We start from the raw sequence: 26714 nt of genomic DNA, 5'->3' as shown, positions 1-26714 counted from the left end.
TGATCACTCAGAATGATGGATGTCTACGCCATCCCAGTCTTCAGGCCTTGTCCCTGCCGGCATGGATGTTGAAAGGTTAATCCTTCAACCACTTAACCTTTCAGATTCAGTTTCTCGTGTCCTGATTGCTTCACAGAAGCCTTCCACAAGAAAATCGTATTCCTATAAATGAAAAGGTATACATCATGGTGGTGTTCGTGTTTTCTCAGGGTAGCAAAGGGTAGTTTATGACACTGTAATATTATGTAAAGGATTCTCCCACAAGCATTTTCTATGTATGGTTTGAAAACTATAAAGTAACAGCTTTCACAAGAGATTGTAAGACACAGGGATGCTATGCCTGTTTTGCAAGGTTGGCATCTGTGCTTCCAAAGATATGAAATATTAAATTTATACTTGTTCAAACTAAAATTCTGAGTCATATCTTTGTTTGAAAAGTGCTGACAAGCGTCTTATGAAAGTCTAATATTTAGACATTCGCAATCCCTTGATCCCTTTTCCTGTCCAATTCCAAGGTTTTTGGACTATCTCTGGCATTTATCGGAATCAGGTCTAAAGACCTTTTCCATCAGAATGCATGTCAGTGCGGTAGCCGCCTTCCATAAAGGTGTCGGGGATGTCCCTATATCGGTACAACCCCTCATAACACATTTTCTGAAAGGCTTGCTCCATATCAAGCCACCTTTACGTCCTCCGGCCCCTTCTTGGGACCTTAATCTGGTTCTTGGGCGGCTCATGAAACTACCATTCAAACCTCTTCACTCCTGTGACCTAAAATATCTCACATGGAAAGTGATTTTCCTTTTGTGACTATCCTGAAGACCTAACTAGTTGGGTATCCCATTGCATTAAAGAACAATAATCAAATATATCAAGCTGCAATGGCATGTACAAATTTTGACTCAGCCAATAAGCCAGATAAAGACCTCTGACCTAAAAAAAAAAAAAAAAAACCCAACATGAAATCATTCAGAAAGGGCTCTATGTACTAAAGAGCATTAATGTAAAATTATGCATTAGTCTATATTAACATGGACTTAATGAAACCTAATGCTGAAAACTTAGAAATGAACTATATAACTTACAAATGCATGCTAAGCAGTTCATAAATTATTAATAAGGGTTAGCACAAATGACATGAAGTAATGCTATTTGTGTTAATGTGCCAAACGCACAGGAACTTAACTAACACTGTTCAGTTATAGTTGCAGCCCCTAGTTCTCTGCAGCAGTTGAAGGTCAGATTCTGTGTCAAAAGTTAAAAAACTTCTATGGTACATTTGCATATATTTCCATATTAAATGCACATTTTATAAAAATAGTAATTTTAAAATCTTTCTTAAGTCTGGGTAATTTAATTCTTTTTTTGGGGGGGTGGGGGGAAAAAGGATCTTAATCAGTGGAGGAAAAGGATTTGCATGAAAATAGATGGGATCTCTGGGAAGCTGAGAGGATTGGAGATGGGAAGAAGAAAAGCAGGAGGATGGGGGATGGACTGGGGAGGGAAGGAAGGAGGATTGCAGGACAGAGGGAAGGAGGATTCTATCACTTCCCCTCCTCCTCCCTTTCTGGTGCTGATCTTTCTCTCACACATACACACAGGTACTAATCCCCTTTCATATCCACTGCCATCTCTTTCACACACACCCCAGCTTTCTCTTTACCCATCTTTCATTCTTCTCCTCCCTCTGACTGTTCTCCCATAGCTGATTCAACCCTTCCTCTCTCCCTTGCTTGTTAATTCTCACCCTCCTTTCCTGCACACCAATTTTCACCCTCTGTCCCCAACCATTTCCCTTTCTCCCTGCAATAAACAACCTGCATTAGCAGGAGTAGCATTCTGGTGCCTCAGTCTGCATCCTTGTCCTCTGCTATCATGGACCCGACTCCAAATTTAAACCATGGAGGACACTGTAGTGCTATGAAGTTCATGCCACAAGTTGGGCCCTTCTGTACACCTCCTATTGCTAGCTGATCAACATGGGGGAGGGGTGAAGAGTGTAAAATTCATGCCTATGCCTGTGCCTAAGTGGTTAAGTGCACCCCCCCTCCCCCAGATCTGCCTCGATTCTGTGAGGGACCAGGCAATTCTATAGCAAACGATTAATGTTGTGCTCTTGCCAGAATTGCAGGAAGCCAGGTTCCTGGATGCAGTTAAGAATCTTAGCAGACTAACACATGTACTAATGTGGTCACACACATACACCCACCCCTCCCTTGAGTCTAAGATGAAGGGATCCCTGAACCCCAGCCATCCTCCTATAACAGCTTAATCAACACGAGGTGTGATCCTGAAGCCAAAAAAGAGCAGTGTGCAGGCAAAGTGAGTCTAGTGAATCCCAGCAAGAATAGAGGCAGATGTTTTCTGCCTGCATCATCCACCTTCCCCTTGGGTTTGAACCTTTTGGATACTGGTGGCTGACAGAAGTTGAACAGGAAAACAACAGGAAACACAAAGGCACACACTAAGGCAATGTTGGACCAAACCTGGAGAGACAAAGGTGCATACCAAGGAAAGGTAAGACCACTGCAGAAAGGCTGGAAGCACACAACACATGCTGGAGGAGAATCAGGAAACACAAAGGCACAGACTGAGGCACCAAAGGACCAAGCAGGAAAACTGGAAGCAGAAGGCACATGCTGAAGTAGCAAGGATTATTACAGGAAGATCAGGAAACATGAAGACAGTAGGACCAAGTTCTAGCAACCTGCAGACGAGATGCCTGGAATATATGTGGGTCCAGACAGGAACGAGATCTCCACCACAGAGCTGGGAGGAATAACCAGAACGTACCAAGGGCCCCTGCTGGCGAAAGGTGAGAATCACCCACCAGGGCTTCACACCTCTTCCCTTCTTTGTGGAATAGTATAGAATGTCCTCCTGGAGGAGGTGGTAAAGACAAAACTGGTAGCAGAATTTAAAAAAGAAAGTGCGATAAACACAGAGGATCCCTTTTTGTCAAGAAGACAGAAACAAAACTCTGGGCTAACTTGCATGGAGCAGTGGTTCAATCCAAAACCACATTGAAATGATTATATTGTGCTTCCAAAAAAGGCAAGGAGGTAGCTTGCATGACATGGCAATTACAACCCTAAACAGAAAGCAGAAGGGGTAACTTGTAAGGGGCAGCATTTACAATTCTAAACATAAAGCACAACGATGACCTTCACAGACTGGCAGTTACAACTCTAAAAACCTTGCTGGGCAGACTGGATAGGCTATTTTGGTCTTTTTATGCCATCATTTTCTATGTTTCTATGAGTCCAGAAGAAGGGTTCACCATACCACAATCAATTCCTTCACCTCCCTTATATCCCTTTGCCTGGTCACACCCCTCCCCCAGCTCAACCCAACCCCCATTGCCTACCCCATCCAAAGGTGGCAAAATGAAGATGAGTGCAGGATACAGCATGACTTCTGTTCTTCCAGATCAAAATTCCATAATGGCTCCAGATTACCTTACATAGGGCTTAATTTACTAAGGCTTTTCTCCCATTCTCTGTCTTACAGGAAAAATGCTTAGTAAATGAAGCCCAAAGTTCTTTGCTTTGCACACATGCAGGCCGATACAGTAAAACCCGCAGGAGAGCCGGCGCTCCGAGGCGAGCGCCCGCTCTCCCAACATGCGCTCAGGCCACTCTCCTGTGCGCGCGATTTAGTATGCAAATGAGGGCCCGCAGTAAAAAGAGGTGTTAGGGACACTAGCGCATCGCTAGCGCCTCTTTTTTGACAGGAGCGGCGGCTGTCAGCGAGTTTGACAGCCGCCGCTCAATTTTGCCGGCGTCAGCTCTCAAACCCGCTGACAGCCACGGGTTCGGAAAACGGACGCCAGCATAATCGAGCGTCCATCTTCCGGGCCAATTTTTTTTTTTAATTTAAAATTTTTTTTAGATTTTGGGGCCTCTGACAATATCGCTATGATATTAAGTCGGAGGGTGTACAGAAAAGCAGTTTTTTCTGCTTTTCTGTACACTTCCCCGGCGCCGGCAGAAATTAATGCCAGCCTTTGGGCAGGCATTAATTTTTTAAAGTAAAATGTGCGGCTTCGCTACACATTTTGATTTCTGGATCGCACATGAATAACTAATGGGGCTATCAACATGCATTTGCATGTTGTGGGCGCTATTAGTTTTTTGGGGGGGGGGGTGGCCGTGCGTTTTCGACGCGCTATTACCCCTTACTGTATAAGGGGTAAAGCTAGCACATTGAAAACGCGTGGCCAAACCCGGGCCAAACCATCGGCCCGATGGAAAATTTGGGGAAACTTTCATGGTTTTCAAACAGTGGATACATGTGGTCCTTATTTCAATATAAGTTAATTTATGATATGACTAGTAATAAGAAACTTTATATCACTATATTTAGTAAACCAACAGATAAGAACTCTTTATGTCACTCTGAGATGAGTTTTTTTTCTATGCGTCCTACTCATGAATTTATCAGTGGGACAGTTCTTCAGATTAAAACGTTTGTGTAGGTCTGCGAAAAATTTAATAAAGCAATTGACATGATGCAAAGAATAGTGACAAGGGGCTATCCATTGAAGTATGTCAGTTTACAAAAGGGTTCTATATTCAGTTTGTGAGAGTTTATTACAGCTGTGGACAACTATTAATGATTAAGAACTAGTTTGTATTTTGTGGTATCCCCATTTGCAAACAATATTCAATTGAAGCACTGGCATGTGTTATTTTTCAATGAATCTTTCAAAGTGAAAGCATTAATAGCCTTTGCAAGAGTGAGAACCAATTAAGACCACTGGTAAGATCATCCTTGCCAGATAATAGTGAACATGTATTATCAAATAGTGTTTGTGGACATTACCTATGTGGAAGCTATAGTGTGTATGCACAGTTGATGAAGATTACTTTTTACCTGTCCTACAATGGGTACAATACATCAACTGTGATTAATCACAAATTGTAAATCAAGGCACATTGCTTATTTAGTGATGTGTCTGTCAGATACTATGGGGCTATTTCACTAAGCTTTTTCCCCATAGAGAATGTGAGAGAATCTTAGTGAACCAGAACTGGGGTGGGGGATAATTTTCAAAGGGACTTCTGTAGGCAAATCATTTTTTTATGCACAGAAATGGCCATTTACAAAATTGCCTGCCCGATATGCAGGTAAACTTACACACACATGTGATTTTACAAGTACAAAGAAATTTCCCAAAAAACACAGATAAAAGGGAAACACAGTGTCAAAGTCCAAAGAAATAGTTATCCTGGTATACTCTAATAAATTCAAACAACTGTTTAGGGTTAGTTTATATGTATATAGGACCGTTATTTTAAATCACAAAAAGAATGAGGTGAACAAAAAAACAAAAAATATTAAAAACATTCAAAAACTCTATGATCAATAAAGTCTGATATAAGAGGAGAGTGGTATCAGAGCATAGAAGTGCTAGACTTTTTCATCTGCTGTCTCTTGCTCACAGTGGGCTTCAGACAGTCTTAGTCAAAAGCACAAAATAAATCATTTACCAAACTCCTCACTATGTACATCCAGTCTAAAATTAAAAAAAAGCATTACATTTATTTTATTCAATAATTATCAAAAATTCACAAAATATCAAAAGGAAAACTTATCTCCTGTGTTGTCATTTAAACTTTCAAGCTTGAAAAGTATTCCCATTCAGTAACCCAACATGGACCATGCTTTGGCATTATTATTGCCTTCATCAGGGGTTACTCAAATATATCTATCCCTATTCTGTTTACCTATGGCATGTTACCATTATTATTATTTTTTAATTAATAATTTCTTTTAGCTAGCAATTATCTAGCTACTTAGCTAAATTTATGTATTTTATGTTTATTTTAGTTATATTTTATTTTTATTTTTACTTTATTTTAACCTGTTGTAAACCGTTTTGATAAAATTTTATTTTAAAAAGCGGTATATAAATACTTTTAAATAAATAAATATCTGCAAAACACATGGAGAAATAAAAGCTTAAAAACAAACGAATACCATATTTAAAATAGTGAAAAACAATATACTGAAACATACCCCATACAATATACAATTCTCCCAACCTGGGTTGAAACATGGTGACTAGCTCAAAAAATGCTGAACAGGACTCCCTACTTCAAAACAATTCAAACAATCAAAATAAAGATACACGAAAAAAAATCTGATAAAATGACAAGTGGTAGCTACCATTCTATCAACAACAAATGCAAAAAATATTGTGACTGACAACCCCACCAACCAATCATAAAAATCCTTGAGGTGCTTTAGTCCATTCAGAAAGAGTAAATACTATCCAATCAGAAATTATGTACAAATAAAGCTGTTCATTAACCTCAAGAGAGCACATCAAAACTAAATCAAAGGCCACTCGATATTCTTGTTCAAGCCATTGGGTTGAACTGTATTAAAATAATGAATCCAACTTTGTTCACATTGGAGCAAAACTAAATCAAAATTGCCCCTAAACGCTTACAGCACAGGTTTCTCAATTACAGCAAAAGTCAAATCTTCAAAGGTATGATTCTGAGAAATACAGTGTTGCACTAGCAGCACTTTAGTGCATCCATGTCTAATGCACTGCGATGTTCTATCATTCTGACATCCAGGGAACATTTCATTTTCCCAATGTTTAAATACTCTCCAATACCCACTATTCAAGGGAAACCCTTGCTCGGTGTGGCTATGTTTCAGGACAAACACTTTATAATTGTCCCTGTTTATAGCCCCGTATATTACTCTTTATTATTCACTCTTTATGTCCATTTTTTATTTTTTATTTCTTTTTTAGTTTCACTTCTCCCTGGCTGCTTATCCGACCCAATCACCAGTTTTTTCCTTTTATCATATACTTATCTAGGCTGCCGCCCTTACTGCTTCTCATGGGTTCGGATCCGCCTGCCTGACATTGGCCGTGTTTCGGCAAGACATTGCATGCTTCAGGGACTGCAGGAGAGATTTCTACTGCGTCCGTACCGGGTTCACAAATTTAAGACGTTTCTTAAACAAATAAAATCAATTTAATGCAATACAACCTACCTAAAAATTTTAAAACTGGTTTTTACCACCTTTCAGGCTTTTAGTACTTACTGTTAACATTTGTTCAATTTTCTTAAAGTGAGCGACGCCTTCATCTTCTTATTCCAGCGTTTCTCTCTACTCTGACTGCTTTTAAATCTATTGCGGGCAACCTACTGCTTGTCCCTCTCAGACCGAGGCTGTCTCCGGTGCACCCAATTAATATTAATTGTGTAATATCTCTTCCATACCCCTTAGTTTTTCTACTGTCTACCTACTGTTTCTATGTCCCTATTTCCTCCATAACTTCTATTCATGGCCCGGTTTTATTGGGCTTATCCATTTAATTTGATACCTGCCGTGAGCTAGAAGTTATGGAGGAAATAGGGACATACAAACAGTAGGTAGACAGTAGAAAAACTAAGGGGTATGGAAGAGATATTACACAATTAATATTAATTGGGTGCACCGGAGACAGCCTCGGTCTGAGAGGGACAAGCAGTAGGTTGCCCGCAGTAGATTTAAAAGCAGTCAGAGTAGAGAGAGACGCTGGAATAAGAAGATGAAGGTGTCGCTCACTTTAAGAAAATTGAACAAATGTTAACAGTAAGTACTAAAAGCTTGAAAGGTGGTAAAAACCAGTTTTAAAATTTTTAGGTAGGTTGTATTGCATTAAATTGATTTTATTTGTTTAAGAAATGTCTTAAATTTGTGAACCCGGTACGGACGCAGTAGAAATCTCTCCCGCAGTCCCTGAAGCAGGCAACGTCTTGCCGAAATATGGCCAATGTCGGGCAGGCGGATCCGAACCCATTAGAAGCAGTAAGGGCGGCAGCCTAGATAAGTATATGATAAAAGGAAAAAACTGGTGATTGGGTCGGATAAGCAGCCAGGGAGAAGTGAAACAAAAAAAAAAAAGAAATAAAAAATAAAAAATGGACATAAAGAGTGAATAATAAAGAGTAATATACTGGGCTATAAACAGGGACAATTACAAAGTGGTTGTCCTGAAACATAGCCACCACACAAAACCACCGAGCAAGGGTTTCCCTTGAACAGTGGGTGTTGGAGAATATTTTCATAAAGGGAAAGATGTTGGTTGGTGAATAGTCAATGTTTAAATAGCAAGAGCACCAAATCACATAACACTAAAAGATGAACACGTAGTGGAAGACATTCCTTACATGTGAGAACAATCAGTGCTATTGCATGCGGACACATTGAGATGCCACTAGTGCAACACTAGGTTTTATTTTAAATCTGCTGCTCCAGGTGCTCAGCTTTGGAAAATCAGCCTGTTAGATTATTGCACATTAGATCTTTTGCTAGGCACACTAAGAAAAGGTTTTGCACATTTTTTAGTTGATAGGCCTCTATGTCACCTTTCCATTAATTTTAACAAGAAATGAGAATCATAAGAACATAAGATTGCCATACTGGGTCAGACCAAGGATGCATCAAGCCCAGCATCCTGTCTCCAACAATGGCTAATCCAGGATTAAAGTACCTGGCAAGAACCCAAAAACTAAGTATATACAATTCTACTGATGCTAGTAATTGCAGTGGCTATTTTCTAAGTCAACTTGATTGACTTATCCAATCCTTTTTTAAACCCAGCTACACTAATGGCACTAACCACATCCCCTGGCAACAAATTCCAGAGTTTAATTATGCATTGAGTGAAAAAGAATTTTCTCCGATTAGTTTTAAATGTGCTACATGCTAACTTCATAGAGTGCCCCCTAGTCTTTCTATTATCCGAAAGAGTAAATAATTGATTCACATTTACCCGTTCTAGACCTCTCATGATTTTAAACACCTCTATCATATCCTCCGTCAGCCATCTCTTTTCCAAGCTGAACAGCCCTAACCTCTTTAGTCTTCCCTCATAGGGGAGCTGTTCCAACCCCTTTATCATTTTGGTCGCCCTTCTCTGTACCTTCTCCATTGCAACTATATATTTTTTGAGATGCGGCGACCAAAATTGTACACAGTATTCATGGTGCGGTCTCACCATGGAGCGATACAGAGGCATTATGACATTTTCCATTTTATTCACCATTCCCTTCCTAATAATTCCTAACATTCTGTTTGCTTTTCTGACTGCCGCAGCACACTGAGCAGACGATTTCAATGTATTATCCACTATGACGCCTAGATCTCTTTCCTGGGTGGTAGCTCCTAATAAGGAACCTGTCAAGATCCCGATATTCAAAACTACTTAGCCAGATAAGAAGCGGCTGCGGAATATCCAGCTATGTTCAGCAGTTGCCACTTAGCAGGGTAAGCCACTTATCTGGCTAAGTATATAACTGGATGAGCCAGAGACTGACAATGGGCGTAAGAAGGCAGTGCTACTTAGCATTTTGTGCACAGATATTCAGCAGTATAGCCACCGATATTCACAGCAGAATATCCCATGTAAATTGGCTGGATATATCTTATCCAGCTAACTTATATACCCGGATAAGTTGGAATATCTACCTCCAACTGTCTGAGATCTTAGGGACCTTTATATAAGTGCTTGAAAGAAAAGACAAAATTATTAACTTCTTGTTGTATCAGTCCCCAGTCAGTTTTTTGGTACTGTGGTTACCATGGGTAATATTAGACACAACACCGTAAAAAATACTTAGTCAATGTGAAAATGATAAAATAAAACAATTAGTTTCATTTAAAGTAATCTAGCTGATTAAAACTCAGGGTGTTAAGGTTCTAGAAATGCTCTGATGACAAATATTAATTGTGAGAAATGCTGGAGGCTTCTTGTTTTTCTCTGGATAGTGCATTAGCTGTGAGTAAATACCAAGATAGCTTAATTATTTTTTCACTGTATTTGATTCCATTCCTTCCAAGGCCTGTTTATCCTTTTCTATGCTTTCCATCAAATGAGATGTTGGAAATACGGTAATTTTTTGTGAAAGCTATCCATGTTTGTCTGTAGGCAACATAACTTTTAAAAGAAGGAACGAGAATTCACAAAATGTGACATACAAGAAGGAACTGTGAATTTCTCAGACAAGTTTGGAAACTAGAAACATTGAATCAGCGAGTTTGACAGCCGAGGCTCAATTTTGCCGGCGTTGGTTCTCAATCCCGCTGAGACAGCCACTGGTTCGGAAACCAGACGCCGGCAAAATTGAATGTCCGATTTTCAAGCCGCAGGCCGATTAAAACATTTTTTTTTTAATTATTTTTAACTTTTGGGACAATGAGACACATCTGGCCAAAGCAGTGTAAAAAGATTTAAAAAATAAAGCAATAAAACCAAATATTGTATCATAAAAACATTAAAAATTACATAAAACCTAACTTTAAACAGCTTTCCTCACAATTGGCAAAAATCCTTAATACTCTTAATCTGCTGAATCAAAATAACCATGTCTTTATTCTCTTTCTAAAAGCTAAATAATTTGATTCTAATCTTACATTCTGTGGCATGGAATTCCACAACTCGGGCCCCCAAGTTACAAACACCCTTTTCCTATGAACCATCATTCTCACTTCCTTTCCGGGGGGAACCACATGCAAAATATTCTGAGAATTAAATTGTGACTTGGGGTGTAGCACTTGATCCATTTCTGAAGATACTATGCTCCAATCCATGCATCACCGTAATCATCAGTGACAAGTTCTTAAACTGGGCTCGCTTCTCTATAGCAAACCAATGTAGTTATTATAATATGTGTACAGCTCATCTTTCTGGGATAACAGAAGATCAGTCTAGCAGTCATATTTTGGACTACTTGTATTGGTTATAAATCCTTCGGGAGACCTACCAATAGTGCATTGCAATAATCTAACAACAACAATAATCAAAGCTTGCACAATTACCCTAAAAACAGAAAAATCCAGAACTGATCTAAGCCTCTTAAGCTACCTTAACGTAAAGAAAGCTCTCTGTGTTATGGAGAACCAAACTAAATGACTCATCCACTAACACCCCTAAATTCCTAACACATTTGCTGTTAGTTAATTCAGTGTCCATCCACATCCCCTCCTACACACAACTCTACATACCTCTACACACACACATTGCCATTCTCACACCCCACAACCCACCTATAGCCCCTCCACTTACACACACCCTTACCTCTTAATAACCCCCCAACACACATACACCCCTTCCACAAATCAGTGTTGAAATGCATCTTTGAAGCCATTTTTCTGCATGCTTTCCCTACATATTAAGTTACAATAATAATGATAAATATTATTTAAGGGGGTAATTTTGTAATGCCCTACATTAGTACAAATTCAGCAATTTTCTCTTACCCATGGATTTTATACTAATTTTCAAAGTTAAATTACATATATACTTTCACTTTGAAATTTACCTAGAAAAACTACCTGAATATATTTATACCTGGCAATTTATGTGGAAAGCTTTCCTAAAAAAATGTATGTGCATATTTTTGAGAAATGAAAAATATGAGCATGTGCAAATCCCCTTCCCTGACCTTGTCCCTGGGAACTTCTCCTGCTACTGTAAATACCGTTAAATGTGTAAGTTTACCTGCACAATGGCCCCCAATTTAATAAGTTGTGCTTATCTGTACAACTATGTTGGTAGATGGTTATGATCCAATTCACATTCAAATAACCCCCTTTTTTTGGATTATTTTTGAAAATATTTGAACATTTGAAAAGCTCACAAATCTGTGAATCTTGTCAATAAACCGACATCATTTATGCAGGAGGCTGGCGGGCCTGAAAATCTGACCCAATCCAGCTTCACTGCAAAAGACTGAAAGAAAATTTTTAAGAGACGGAAGGCAGGTTTCATATATATGAGTTAAAACCCCAACCAGGGTGTACTCAATTCTGTATATATAATCATGAACCAAACCTCCACCGTCCGAATTTTTTTGAAAAGCTCTGTGCAACCAGTTCGAATAATTAAATCCTCATGTCCCAATGTGATTTTCTTATCTACTTTTTTTTTAAAAAATCAAAACACAGTTGACTTCGCAGAATATCTTAAAAAGTCCCGACTTATCTGATAATGATTGAAAGCCCGACGTAGCCACGTTTCTGGTCCGCGAACAGACCTTTCTTCAGGGGATGTTATCCTGTATGCATAGTAGCCGGTGAAACCAAAGTCTTCTGTGAATAATCGATCGTTTCTTCAAAAAGATGCCATCAATGCGTTCAGCAGTGTTGAGACGGACGGTGGAGGTTTGGTTCATGATTATATATACAGAATTGAGTACACCCTGGTTGGGGTTTTAACTCATATATATGAAACCTGCCTTCCGTCTCTTAAAAATTTTCTTTCAGTCTTTTGCAGTGAAGCTGGATTGGGTCAGATTTTCAGGCCCGCCAGCCTCCTGCATAAATGATGTTGGTTTATTGACAAGATTCACAGATTTGTGAGCTTTTCAAATGTTCAAATATTTTCAAAAATAATCCAAAAAAAGGGGGTTATTTGAATGTGAATTGGATTATATATTGTGATTCCCCCAAAATTTTGTCTTGGGGTGCTTATTGATTTTTGGTAGATGGTTATGTACATATTTTTGTGCACGCATCATTATTCCTGATATAACAAGGAGTTTAGTGTACAAACATGAGATAAATTAGTGCTCCTCCATGCAAATCCGATGTTAAGATATCAGCTATTTTCACGTAGATAAGCAGGATGAATTAACCATGCTGTCTTGGTCATCCTCTGGTCCTGTAGGTGGTGGAGCTCTCAAAGTAAAGTTCTGAGTCTTGCTGTAGTGTGTGCCTGCTTGGCACCTCCCCCAACCTTCCAGAGTCTCCTTAGTCCATTTTTTTCCATGAGCCTGAGAGCAAACTGAGCTCTTGGTCTCCTCTTAGCTTTTCTGTGAAGAAAAAATAATTGTTTAAAAAAAAAAAAAAAAAAAAGTAGATTTATTTCACCTTATCACCTCTGCCAGTAGTTAGGCTTAACTACTTCTCTACAAATTCATCGAAATCTGACAGAAAACGCCTCATCCAGGCTTCAAATTCTGTAATTGCGGGAAGATAATGTCTGTTACTGACAGACAATACCTCCTGTTACATTTGCCTAGGCCCTCAACACGACCAGGCTAACTGTGCAGACTGTGGACTCATGTCCCCTAGAGCAGTGGTCCCCAACCTTTTTTGCACTAGGGACCGGCTTCAAGCAAGACCATTTTTCCATGGCCCGGCATTGGGGTGGGGCAGGGGCGGGGCTTTGGTCATATGGGGGCGGGGTTATGGATGGGGTTGGATTTTAGTGCATACTTATTTAATTATGACATTTATAAATCCTGCACCTCCAGTTCTCTAACTCTGTGCATCCACTGAAATTCCCCCAAACAATGGAGCTTGGATGTTTCCATTACAGCTCATCATACTTAAAGATATTTTCTAATTCTGGTGTCACCTCACAGTAACAGCAGCACAAACACCTTCCACTGCCAGACACATTGTGAACGAACACAAAAACCCACAAAAAAGACACTCAAAATCTATACTGCAATCCCATCGTAACATAACAGTAATAACACCAAGGACTCAAACAACAAAAACCCTACCTGTGAATAAGCAAGGGTAAATATTACACTGGGTCCTAGGATAACAATACACCCACCTACTGAGGAAACAAAACAACCCGATTGCTATAGATCCCTATACAGACACTACATGCTAGCAGAATCTCTCATCATGGTCACACCCACGGAGCAGAGACAGAACCTCACCAAATACAGAATACAAAATAAAGGAGCACAAATTAGAAAAAACTGAAATGGAAACCCCAAGAAGCCAGACTCTGTGTATTAATAATGGAAAAACAGAACCACCATTCCTCATAAAGCAAATAAAATCAAGAAACATTAAGCATCAGTTATAATAGTAAAACCATAATAAAAGAATATTTTAAAACTACTGATAAATAGAATTTCTATTAATTAAAATCATATACATTTTTTACAATTTCCCAAACACCAATAAAATATTTCAAAACAGCACATATATCAAATAACATCCAATAATTAAAACTAATAAGGATTTTAAAAAGCCCCTGCTGTCCATACATGGGAGCTCTTGATTTCCAGTCATTCTGATATTGTCGAGGATTAGGAGGTTATCCTCTCTCTCACACACATACTCACATGTCCATTCTCTCTCACACATACACTGTCACATACATACACATTCATGCTCTTATACCCAACCATAACCTCTCGCTCTCACAGACACTGACAACTCTCAGGCTGTAAGATACTCTCTCCCCCTCCACACACACCCCTCCCACACACACACTCTTACTCCCCTGGATTTTCTCATAGACACTCATGCTCTCACTCTCACTGGCTCCCTCACAACCTCAGGGCCTCTCTCATTCCTCTGCTGCCACTGTCACTGCTGCCGTGTGGCTATTGGGGAGGTGCTGATTGCTGCTACTGGCACTGAAGCCCATTCTGCTGCCTCCTCTGTGCAGGCCCCATGGGCTTCCAGTTCCTCCATGCAGATCTCGTACATTGTGAGATCAGCACAGAACCCACCCGCCACCCCGCGGAGTTGGGTCTCATCCCTTTTATTATTTTATTTTTGCTAAAGCTCATTGCTACATATGAGACTAGAGTGACGTCCCCCATATGTGAGGACTACGTCCTGGTATAACACCTATTACAAGGTAAGCAATTTTGCTTTATTCAACCCAGAGACTGGATGTGTTCCATAGATCTCAAGGACGCTTATTCCTACATACCAATGCACAAGGCCTCCTGGCGGTACCTTTGCTTTACGGTGATGGGCCGCCATTTTCAGTACAAGGTACTTCCATTTGGCCTCTCCTCTGCTCCCAGAGTTTGCACGAAATGTCTAGCGGTAGCGGTGGCTCACCTATGATGACAAGGCATACAGTAGCTGGGTACTGTATGCCCTGCTACTAGAAGCCTATCTGGATGATTGCCTTCTAGTAGCACCCAGCCCATCTCTTCTGCAGACCAATCTCCTCATGACCATTCAATGCTTAGATGGATTGGGACTAATGATTGATTACGAGAAATCAAATCTGCATCCCACGCAAGCATTGCAATTCATTAGAGCCCATATCGACACCTCAAAGGACAAAGCTTTTCTTCCCAAAGCACGAGCGATAACACTGAGGAATCTCGCTCAAAACCTAAGACACTCGACCACTGCTCCTGCTCTACAAATATTAACTCTTCTCTGGCATATGGCGGCATCTATCTATGTGGTTCCCCGCACACGTCTCCACATGCGGCGTCTTCAGTGGGGCTTGAAGACGCAGTGGAATCAATTCTCCGACCACCTCTCTGCTCCTGTCTCCATCATGCCTAGCATGAAACAGGACTTGGTCTAGTGGGGGACACCAACAGCTCTAACAGTGGGAGCCCCACTGCGACCACCAGTTCATCATATCATACCCACCACAAATGCCTCAACAAAAGGATGGGGTACTCACCTAGCCCGCCTTCAAATTCAAGGCCTCTGGTCCGCCTGGGAGAGTACACAGCAAATAAATCTGCTAGAACTGAGGGCAATCCGAAATGCTCTTCGAGCATTCCAACTCACATTACAAGGAAAGACAGTCATGATCCACACGGACAATCAAGTGGCCATGTTCTATATAAACAAAGAAGGAGGGTCCGGTTCCCGGATCCTATGCAGGGAAGCAGTAAGGATCTTGGAATGGGCAACCAACAACTCCATTGCCCTACAAGCCACCTACCTACCTGGCATCAACAACACCAGAGCAGACAAACTAAGCAGAATATTTCATCCCCACAAATGGGAGCTTCATCAGAAAGTAGCACGGAAGCTCTTCCAAACCTGGGACTGGCCACGCATCGACCTTTTCACCACGGAATGCAACTGCAAAGTTCAGACCTTCTGTTCGATATATCCAAGTGCCCGAAGACTAACGTAGAATGCATTTCTCATAGACTGGTCAGAGGGCCTACCTTATGCCTTTCCCCCAATACCGTTGATTTCTCGCACGGTACAGAAATGCAGCAGGGACAATGCGGACCTCATTCTGATAGCTCCAGCATGGCCCAGACAACCATGGTACGCATACCTAATTAATCAATCAGTGGACACCCCAGTTCTGCTGGGAAACAGCCCTCGCCTCCTAACCTAGGAAGGGGGATCCCTTCTACATCCACTGCACTGCTCTCTGAACCTCACAGCGTGGAGATTGAAAAGCTATTATTTCAAATTCTAAACCTTTCACCTCACCTGGAGGATATCCTTATCTCCTCCAGAAAACCTTCCACCAGGTTAAATTACAGAAGAAAATGGTTGAACTATGCCTCTTGGTGCTCGGACAGGAACATGAACCCGAACCCATTCACCTGCCCTCCAACCAAATTACTCACTTATCTTCATCTACTATACCAAAGAGGACTAGTTACAGCCTCGCTCAGAGTCCACCTGAGTGTTATAGCAGCGTATCATTCCCTACACAATGACGTACCAATATCTACTCACCCTCTCATTTCCAGATTTTATGAAGGGGATCTTATGTCTGCGCCCACCGATATGTAAACCCCCCCGTACGTAGGACTTAAACATTGTACTGGAACAACTTATGCTACCACCCTTTGAACCTCTAGATACCTGTCACCCCAGACACCTGGCATGGAAAGTACTTTTTCTGGTAGCGCTTACTTTGGCAAGACATGTTAGCGAACTTCAAGTGCTAGTCCACTACTCTCCGTATCTAGTGTTCTACCACAATAAAGTCACGTTACACACGCATCCTAGCTTCCTACCCAAGGTTGTTTCATCTTTCCACCTTAATCAGTCTATAACTCTTCCAACTTTTAACCCAAAGCCTCATACCAATGAGGAAGAGCATAGACTACACACGCTAGATTGCAAACGAGTACTGGCTTACTATAAACAGAGAACTGCTTCAGATACTAGAGCATCACAACTCTTCCTCTCGTTTAACCCAAATGCACCAGGATTACCAGTTTCTAAAAGAACTCTATCATCCTGGATCACAAACTGCATTCCGTTTTGCTACCAGACATTCAGAATCCTTGTCGTCTTCTCCTAAAGTGCACCAGGTGCGTGCTGTGGCAGCTTCCATAGCCAACCTGCGTAATGTGACCATATTAGACATTTGCAAAGCTGCAACCTGGTCCTCGCTTCATACCTTCACTACTCATTACTGTTTGGACAAATTCACAGCAGCGGATGCCTCCATGGGCACACAGATCTTAAAAGCGAGCACCTACTGAATCACCTATATCACCAAGGACTTTCCGCAGAGTTCTTCCGTATCTTGAGCGCACGAAATAACGCAAGTTTAACCAAGGAGTATCGCTCAGGTTGCTAGCTGGGGACTCCCAGACAGCATGGCTAATTCATCCTGCTTATCTACGTGAAAAGAACAAGTTTGCTTACCGTAAACGGTGTTTTCTGTAGATAGCAGATGAATTAACCATGCTGACCCTCCCACCTCCCCAGACAGTCTTGCTAACAACTACTCTGCTTGATCACGGACTGAGGAGACTCTGGAAGGTGAGGGGAGGTGCCAAGCAGGCACACACACTACAGCAAGACTCAGAACTTTACTTTGAGAGCTCTGCCACCTACAGGACCGGAGGACGTCCCAGACAGATAGCTAATTCATCTGCTATCTACGGAAAACACCATTTACGCTAAGCAACTTGCTCTTACTCCCTACTATAGAGAGATGTGTAGGCTTAACTCATGTTTTCTTAGCACTGGAAATTTAATGCCTGATCAGAGGTGGAGTAAAGTTTCTGGGGTTAAGTTAGTCTATGGGACTGAACCTGGAGTTCATAGCAGAAGGGTCCAGTACGCCGCATTTAAGCACATAAAACATGGTTTATGTGCATTGCTATGTGTAGAACTTGATCTGCGTGCATAAAACTAGTATGGGCGAGCAACAATGAAAAAAGCTTCGTGTGCAACATTTATGAAGGTGCTATTGGCACTTAAGAAACAAGACTCATTGCATATTGCTGGTAAATCAATGATGGTCAGTTGATTGGCAGAAGGTACAGAAAATATAAATATGATAGTTACAAACCTACTTCCTCCAAATTCCTCAAACTATGGAAAATGAAATACTCTGGGAAACACAATATAAATTCCTATGAAGATTATTTTGGACTCAAGTATGGGCTTATAAAGCAAAAATAAGCACATCTGACATTTGTGTCAAATGTAAATCTCAGAGGGGCACTTAGTACAATGTCTAGAGCTGTGGTAAAGTACAAACTTTTTGGTGGAAGTTAGTAGCCTATTTAAGCCATTTGATCTCCCATAAATTACCTTTATCAGCACTTATATGTCTATTTGACTTATTTGAAGATCTTCAACCTAGACCTCCAGAGGGCCAGCAAAGGTTTTTAAGTAAGGCCTTCCTCTTAGCGAGAAAGACAATCTTGGCTAGTTGGTTGGTAAAATAGGAACCATCTATGATGGAATGGAAACTCAGGTTTCACAAATTTATTATCTATGAATATTTGACTGCCAAATATTCTTCTCAGATAAAATTTGATTTATTTCTAGAGATTTGGACTATCCATCTATTGGCAATGAGTACAAAAGCTTGAAGTTTTCTCTTCCAATTAGGATGAATCCATGAAAAAAAGATGGGTTATTAACTGTTGAGTCTGGAAGAGACTATGCAGTGTCTGGAGGCAAAGCTATGGAAGTCTTTATATACTGACACTTGGGGGTAGATTTTCAAACCGCGCGATTTGGCGTACTTTTGCTGGCGCATCAGGCGCCAGCAAAAGTATGCGGGATTTTAGTAGATACGCGCGTAGCCGCTATCAATTCCGTATAGCCGGCGCGCGCCGAGCCGCGCAGCCTACCCCCGTTCCCTCCGAGGCCGCTCCGAAATCGGAGCGGCCTCGGAGGGAACTTTCTTTTGCCCTCCCCTCACCTTCCCCTCCCTTCCCCTACCTAACCCACCCGCCTGGCCCTGTCTAAACCCCCCCCTTACCTTTGTCGGGGGATTTACGCCTCCCGGAGGGAGACGTAAATCCCCGCGTGCCAGCGGGCTGCTAGCGCGCTGGGACGCGACCTGGGGGCGGGTCCGGAGGGCGCGGCCACGCCCCCGGGCCCGCCCCTGGAACGCTCCCGACATGCCCCGAAAACGCCGCGCGGTTCGGGCCCGCCCCCGACACACCCCCGACATGCCCCCCCTCAGAAAACCCCGGGACTTACGCGAGTCCCGGGGCTCTGCGCGCGCCGGTAGGCCTATGTAAAATAGGCTCACCGGCGCGCAGGGCCCTGCTCGCCTAAATCCGCCAGGATTTGGGCGGATTTAGGCGAGCAGGGCTCTTAAAATCCGCCCCTTGGTGTTTAGTGATCACCTTATCAACATTTAGTCAGGCTTAGGATGGAACATTGATGTGGCAGGATACTTTGGATGGAGTTTCTTCCTTTCCTCTTTATGAAGAATCCTGGTTTAGCAGGAAAATGGCTCAATGTACATCAATTATGCAACCATTAAGTATATAATCTGTTATCTACAGGACAGTTTCTCTCAACAAATATGTTGATCAGTTTGTGACTGTCAATGGCCTAATTTAATTGCCCAACGATCTGAATAAGAGACTGGGGATGGGAGTTATGACAAAGTTAAGAAAATATATATCATATACAATAATTATGAGTTTTATTTACTGGAAAATTTGAAAATAAAGTTTGGAAAAAAAACTAGTATGGGCAATATTCAGAAAGGTTTGTCCAGCTGAGTTTGGGACTAGTTAGATGAACCTTGAATTTTAAATATCCTGCCTTGCTGAACGGTTACGTTTTTAGACAAGTAAGTCATTACCGGGCTAAAAATGTACACCAGATTAAAAAAGGAGGGTAGACGGGGTGACCCAAAGGTGGAGCTTAAATGTACCCAATTAATGCTGAATATCAGTGCTAGACAGGTAAAGTTATCTGGTAACACTGGGCAAAAAAAACAGACCTAAAGTTAACTGGATAGCTTAAAAAGAAAACTTAGCATGTTGAATGTGTGTCAGTCCCCTATCACCCCAATCCCTTAGTTTCCTAAAAGATGTTGGCTAAATTCCCACCTCCCAAACATGGCCTGCTGGACTTAATACTAAATGCAATAGAGCTGATAGCTCCCTGCACATTGGGTGGTATTCATTCTAGATGAAAAGACCAATGCTTGGTCCCCCACAGCTATCAGTGAAGGGATCAATCATTGGTCTTTTCATCCAGAGTGAAGAGTATAAATTACCGTAATATTAATGTGTCAGGAGCTATCTGCTCTATTGCACTTAGCATTCAGCATAGGGGACTACTTTTGAAAGGAGGGAAGTTGGCTAACACCTTTTCTTAAGGTAGGGGATGGGGGGGATTAGTAGCTGCTCAGCATGCTAGATTTTCTTTTTTTCCAATATTCAAAAGCCCAGTAATTGGCATAGTTGCCAGATATCTTTACTTGAGTATATTCAGGTGACTTACCTGATTAAATCTTGCTGACTATCCTGACTAAAGTTAGCCAGTTAACTTTAATCAGCTGGGGGATCCAAGATGGCTGCTGTTGAGCAGTTTGCGTGAGCTATGGCATTTATTTTCTCTTGCTTTGGAGCTGCATTTATCTTACTAATGCCGCATTTGGCCCGAAAACATAGGGCAAAAGAAAGGTTCTACCCTTAGGTTCTTCCAGATTTGCCTGTTTCGGGTCCTAAGGAAACTCACGTCCAGTGTAGGCTTCGATCCGGGAGTATCATCCTGGGGGGGAAGAGGCTCGTGAGGAGTTGCTGGCCTCTCCCCTGGACTTGTCGACCTTTCTTTCCCTGATCGCTAGGGTTCCACCGGTTCCTGCCCTGGTAAGACCTCAGCTGATTACTCTAGATTCTATTTGGGAGGCTATAGTGAATCTTGGTACTTTCATTACTATGCAACTGAATCCTGTCATTGACAGAATAAATATCATTGAAAATAGAGTCACTCTGTTGGAAAAATCAAATCATCTCTTCAAAAGAAATCATGGAAATTAAACAGTGTATACAGTTTGAAGCCTATTCAAGATCAGTTGATAAAGGAGAATCAATCGCTCCAGAATAAACTTGAGAATCTGGAAAATGTAATTGGGGGAAAAATCTCCATTTTATAAACTTTCCTAAACTTCCACATATTTCTGCAAAGGATATGTTTAAGAAATATCTTTTGGAAAATCTTAAGGTACCTTAGGCAGCAGTACCTCAATTTGCTAAATCATATCTGCCTCCATTTAAGAAGACAAGATCATAAAAGTGTTCAAGGCATGGATTTCTTAACTCCAGATTTGGATGCGTCTTAATTGCTGGAGACTTCAGATTCTACCCTTGCACAAGCAGCTACTATGGTGGTCACTTTTGCCTTTGAATTTGATCACGATTGGGTTTTGAGACTTTTTTATTAAGCATCGTCTCGAGCCCTTTCTTCATCTTACTATTAAGGTGTACCCTGATGTCTCCAGGAAAACACAGAAAAGGAGACATCACTTTCTTTTGTTGAGACCCAGGGTCTTGCTGGGGCTATATTTGTTTTGAAATTTCCATGCAAGTGCCTTATTAAATATAAGGGTTTGTCATATGTTTTCTTTTTCCCTTCTCAATTAACCTTTTTCCTTAGTGATAAACCAGCCTTGCAGTCTGGGGGTTTTGATCTTGCCCAGCCAGCTCCTCTCTTAGAAGTTTGAGGACCCTATTTATTTGTCTTTTGTACCCACTGTATTCAAATTGCTCTTCAGTTTTTTTTGCCTTTATTTTCCCTTTGGAGTTTTTTCCTTAATATGTATTTGGATTCTTTATTGTGGACTTAAGGAAAGGAAGAAGAATTACAGGATGTATTCCCTTTATTTTTGTTTGTATATTTTGATATGTATATTTTCTTTATTCTTTTCTTTGCTATTTCAAGATTTTTTTCTTGAATTTATTGTAAAATGCATAAATTAAAAAAAAAATACTTTAATCTGCTAACTTCCTTCTCATTGCACCATTGAATATTGACCCATGTGTTATGCGTGTAAAGGTTGTGCTCCAACTCATATAGTGCCCCTAACTTTTAGGAGCCTATCTTTTGTGCCCCCCCCCCCCTCTCATGTTTTGTGTATACAACTTTTATGCATACAAACCATGTTTTCAGCATATAATGTGCATAAACCATTGCTTATGCTTCTAAATCAATTTTTGTATACATGAACTATGATTTATGCATTCAAATCATTGTTTTTGCACATGAACCATATTTTGTGTCCCTAAATCATGGCTCATGCACATAAGTCATGTTTTATAAACATAAATCTTGGTTTTTGCACATTCCACATGATTTATAAGCGTACGGCATATTCAGTTGGTTATGGAACTGAGAGTCTTGTAGTAAGATTGAATGCCTGGATCATTGGTTTAGTCTATTTGCTCTAGGGCATGAGGGAATGCAGCTAATGGGCATTGTTGATTTTTCACTTTTTCCCTTATCTGCAAACAATAGAATTCTGGTTATTAGGAATTTTAACACTCCCTATAGAAATAGTGCTTCAGGTCAGGTGTAAGACTGTATTTCAGCTTTAGCTGCTCTTAACCTAGCTCAAATGGTTCATAAGCCGATATACTGAGCCAGATATATACTAGATTTGTTGTTAATCCTGGATAGTCTAGCAGCTAAATGTCGTACAACTGGCCTTGAGGTTTACCCAATATTGTGGTCTGACCACTTTTTATTGACACTTAAATTTTATCTGAATAAGACTGTCATTTTCTTCCCCTGCCATAGGTTGGAAATTGTTTCAGGGCCCTATTGATCTTGGTAAATTTAGGAAGCACGGATTGGTGTTAAAGATAACTTGGATTATGAATGTTCTTCCTTACTAACAGAATCTCGAGTGGCGAGTTTAGCTAGTATAATTCATGCACCTTCAAAACCATTGAACCAGGATTATGTTTCCTGGTTCCATCAGTTGCTGCTTAATAAGAAGCGCTTAATGCACCTTGCAGAATGGAGGTGGTACAAGTCACCAACTTTTGCATTTCAGTTGGCTTTCAAAACGCCCCACAATTTATACCAAACTGAGTTCAAGAAAGTGTAGAAGCACTATTTTGTTTCATTCCATGAGAGCTCTTTAAACAACCCTCAGGGACTTTTTCAATTAGTTAATTGACTATTCAATCCCACTGGTGGTTCCTTTGATGTTAATGAGATTAATTGTGAGGACTTTGCGGAGTATTGTGTCCAAAGAGTCACCGATTTGCAGAGGGTAACTGATGGTGAGAGTAGTGTTCCATTTTTACCACAGACTAGGTTTTTAACTAAACCTTGGTGTGAGTATCAGGAGGTGGTCTCAACTGAGGTGGTTGAAGTAGTGGGGAAATTTGTTATCGTTTTGTCCTTTTGATTTCTGCCCTTTTTGGGTTCTTTATAGTTTGAATTCCATCTTCTTGGATGTGATCACAAAACTTATGAATATTTCCCTCATTGGGGGAGGGGCATTCCTGAGCTCTTGAAGAGCTTAGTCCATCCCATCTCTAAAAGATTTTAGATTCTCATGAAAGTGAGTTTTGGGTAGGTCATAGTACCAAAACTCTTTTGCTTTCCTTGTCTGGTTTTGTTTTATGCCAAGTAGGTCAGAGAAAGGCAGTTATTTGTGGTATGCTTGCCATTTCCGAGGTTTTTGATAAACTAAATCACTCAAGATTGATATCTAGATTGGCCAAACTGGGGTTTAGTGGTAACCTCTTACGGTTCAAGTCTCTTTTGGCAAACCAGCAACAGCAGGTTTTGGTGAGCCACTTGCAGTCCTCCTGGTGACCCATCTAATTGGGAAGTCTCCAAGGGTCGTCTTTGCCATCAATTCTATTCAATATTTATTTGCACCCCCTTTGTAACAGTTTAGCTAAATTCAGAATCTTTTTTATAAAAATTTACACCGATGATATTCAGTTGCTTTTCCTGATAGATGGTTGATCCTCTTCCTCAACTGACCATCTTTCTGATTGCTTACATGCTGTGCATGGCTGGATGAGGCAGAATGGATTAGCTTTAAATCTTTCTAAAACTAATGCCCTGTGGATGGCACATTCTGTATTTTCCTGATCCTAGTTTATAGCTGACCATTGAGGGTGTCTTGATACCCTTTTCCGATGTGAGAGAGCTGGGGGTACAATTGGATACATATTTGTCCTTCAAGTTACAACTAAACTGGTTATTAATACTAGCTTTTTTTTAAATTTAGGATGATCCATTACTTGAAATTTGTTTTATCTAAACAAGATATTCAGATTGTTGTACAAAATTTCGTACTAACTATAGTTGATTATTGTAATTCTCTTTATGTTGACCTCCCTAAATTTATTCTGACAGCTTTGCAACTCTGCTGCCCAACTGGTTTCAGATAGTTCTGTTAGGATCATATTACGCCTTTGTGATGAGAATTACATTGATTGCCCATCCCACAGAGAGTTAAGATACTTATCCTAGTATATAAGGCCCTGCTGTTTTTAGGACAGCCCATAATGCTTCTTCCTTACTTCACATCCCTTGCATTTCAGTTGCCTGAATATTGTTTTTGTCATAAAATGTTACTCTTCCCCCTTTCCTGTCCTCTCTGTCCTTCTTTAATAACTTATAGCCTGGGATGTCAATATCCCAATCTTGAGACTCTGTGTACCAGGTCTCTGTAACAGCAATACCAGCATAACTTCAGGCACCCCTTCTTGAGTTATATATGCTATCTATCTGTTTCTTTATTTATTTTCGCATGCTATTGAAAATGACCCTGTGCTTTTTTAAAAAACTCCCAGTGTATCTCCATAATATTAGCTTACTGCATCCAGAGTTAACTTTTTTAGCAATGCACATTTTTCACTTCTATCATTACATCTGGCCCAGAGAGAGGACAATTTTCTCAAAACCTATTTTCATGGGCACTGTTACCTATGAAAATGACTTTTAAAATGATCCTCCTCATTATAAGATAGTATTTTGTAAACGATCAAGATAACCAATCCAGATTAATTTGTAAGCTAAACATAATACTTTAGCTTTGCTAATGATATGCAAATATGACTAGTGAAGTGCTGGAGTAACCCATGAGCCTGTGTTAAAAAATCATATAACAAAACCAAGATGATAGTCTTGATCCAAGATATGTAATATTTATTCTGTCATCAAGATGAAAAGTTGATATTTAGATGTAAATTATGAGTATCTACACATGCTATCTGGTTAGCGTACATAGGATGGACATTAGTTATCTTATTAGTGTTCTTGACATTCTTTTTTAGTTAACTCATCATAACCCAATTATTGGAAAATTAAAAACAGGAAATGTTTTTAACTGTAACAAAAGCATCCAGTGTCCTTAGCTGTTTAGTACCTCTCAGAAGATGTATGCTGTATGATGAGTACACAACACAGAATTTATTACTCAGTTACTGTGAGATTACAGAGGAAAAAGCGTTAAATAATCAATCAGTTAATGGTCTGTATGGCAGTTTCAACATAGTGCATTCATTGTGCTTATGCTATTAGAAGGATGAGCTTACATCTGAGGTATACAGCTGTATGTTCTTATTTGTATGGAGCTTGCTGTCCCAAGATGAAACTAACAATAATATGTTTTAAAATTTGAATTATTAAAAGAAGATTTATCACAGTGACTAAAGAAATTGAACAAGTCATTAGTAAATTGCTAAACTAGTTACTACACAGTATGCACTTTTTCAAAATAATAAGCATAGCTTAATAATTGTATATTCAGCATCTTTTTAAAAAAATTTTCCACTAACCAAATAACTGAAGAGAGTAATGCTATTGAAGTTGAATAGTTGTGTTTTAATATGAAGCAATTCCAAATATACATGCTAGATCACATTAAAACTTCCTGGAGCTAATATACAGACTGCTGTGCAAATCTGTGTGAGCAGATTTATGCCATTTTCAGAACAGCAGTGGTACCATGATTTTAATTTGTACAAATAGACATACTACTATTCACTAGAAGTGAATGTTTGTTGATTATTGCTTATTCAATAATCTATGGCTGTCCTTATTAGCTGATACAACACTATGGAGGTAATTTTCAAAGGAGTTATGCATGAAATTGTAATGTACTATCATAGCAATTTTCAAAAGTAATTTACCTGCTTAAAGTGCACTTATGCATGGCATATTTTGTAGCAATTTTCAAAAGCCCACTTATACAGATAAAGTTTATTTACACATGTAAAACCCAGTTCTAAGTGTGTAAATCCTTTTGAGCAATTTACATTGATGTATAGCCCACACTGTTGACAGTGGAACCATCTCTGAGGTGTTGCATGGCAGAGTCTTTTTTACAGTACAATAAAGAACACAAAACTGAGAGAAGAGAGGGGTTGAGAAAACCAAAATTCAAGTAATACTGCGATAGTCTTTAGCATCTACAGAGAGAAAGCACCATGGTCATACCTTCTCATATGATGGATGGCTCTTCAGTTATGCAATATGCCCTCTTTCTGCAGCATTGAATATGCACCAAGGCCCTGGTGTGAGACTTCAACGCATGGCCTTCTAGCTAATGATGCTAGCAGAAAACGAGATTCAGTGCATTTCAAGTGCCAACATCTTTCAGAAACTGTTCTAGCTGGATTGTTAGGATTGTATCAACCCCTTTTGAAAAACTCAATACAATTTCTGATTATATATAAATATATATATTGCATCAACCCCTGCCATGGATGGTAGAGAAAAGCGTACCTTTCAAACAGTAGGGCACA

The 26714-nt window shown here is 40.2% G+C and overlaps 1 protein-coding gene across 3 annotated transcripts in view; it reads left to right on the top strand.

Moving 5' to 3' along the window:
• SKAP2 (src kinase associated phosphoprotein 2) overlaps positions 1-26714 on the top strand; it is a 525725-nt gene that overhangs the window by 451670 nt on the left and 47341 nt on the right. The window lies entirely within an intron of this gene.

The sequence above is a fragment of the Rhinatrema bivittatum genome, chromosome 2, assembly GCF_901001135.1.
Source record: "Rhinatrema bivittatum chromosome 2, aRhiBiv1.1, whole genome shotgun sequence".
NCBI lineage: Eukaryota > Metazoa > Chordata > Amphibia > Gymnophiona > Rhinatrematidae > Rhinatrema > Rhinatrema bivittatum.
The sequence above is the reverse complement of the archived record's forward strand: the minus strand, read 5'-3'. Positions and strand labels throughout refer to the sequence as shown.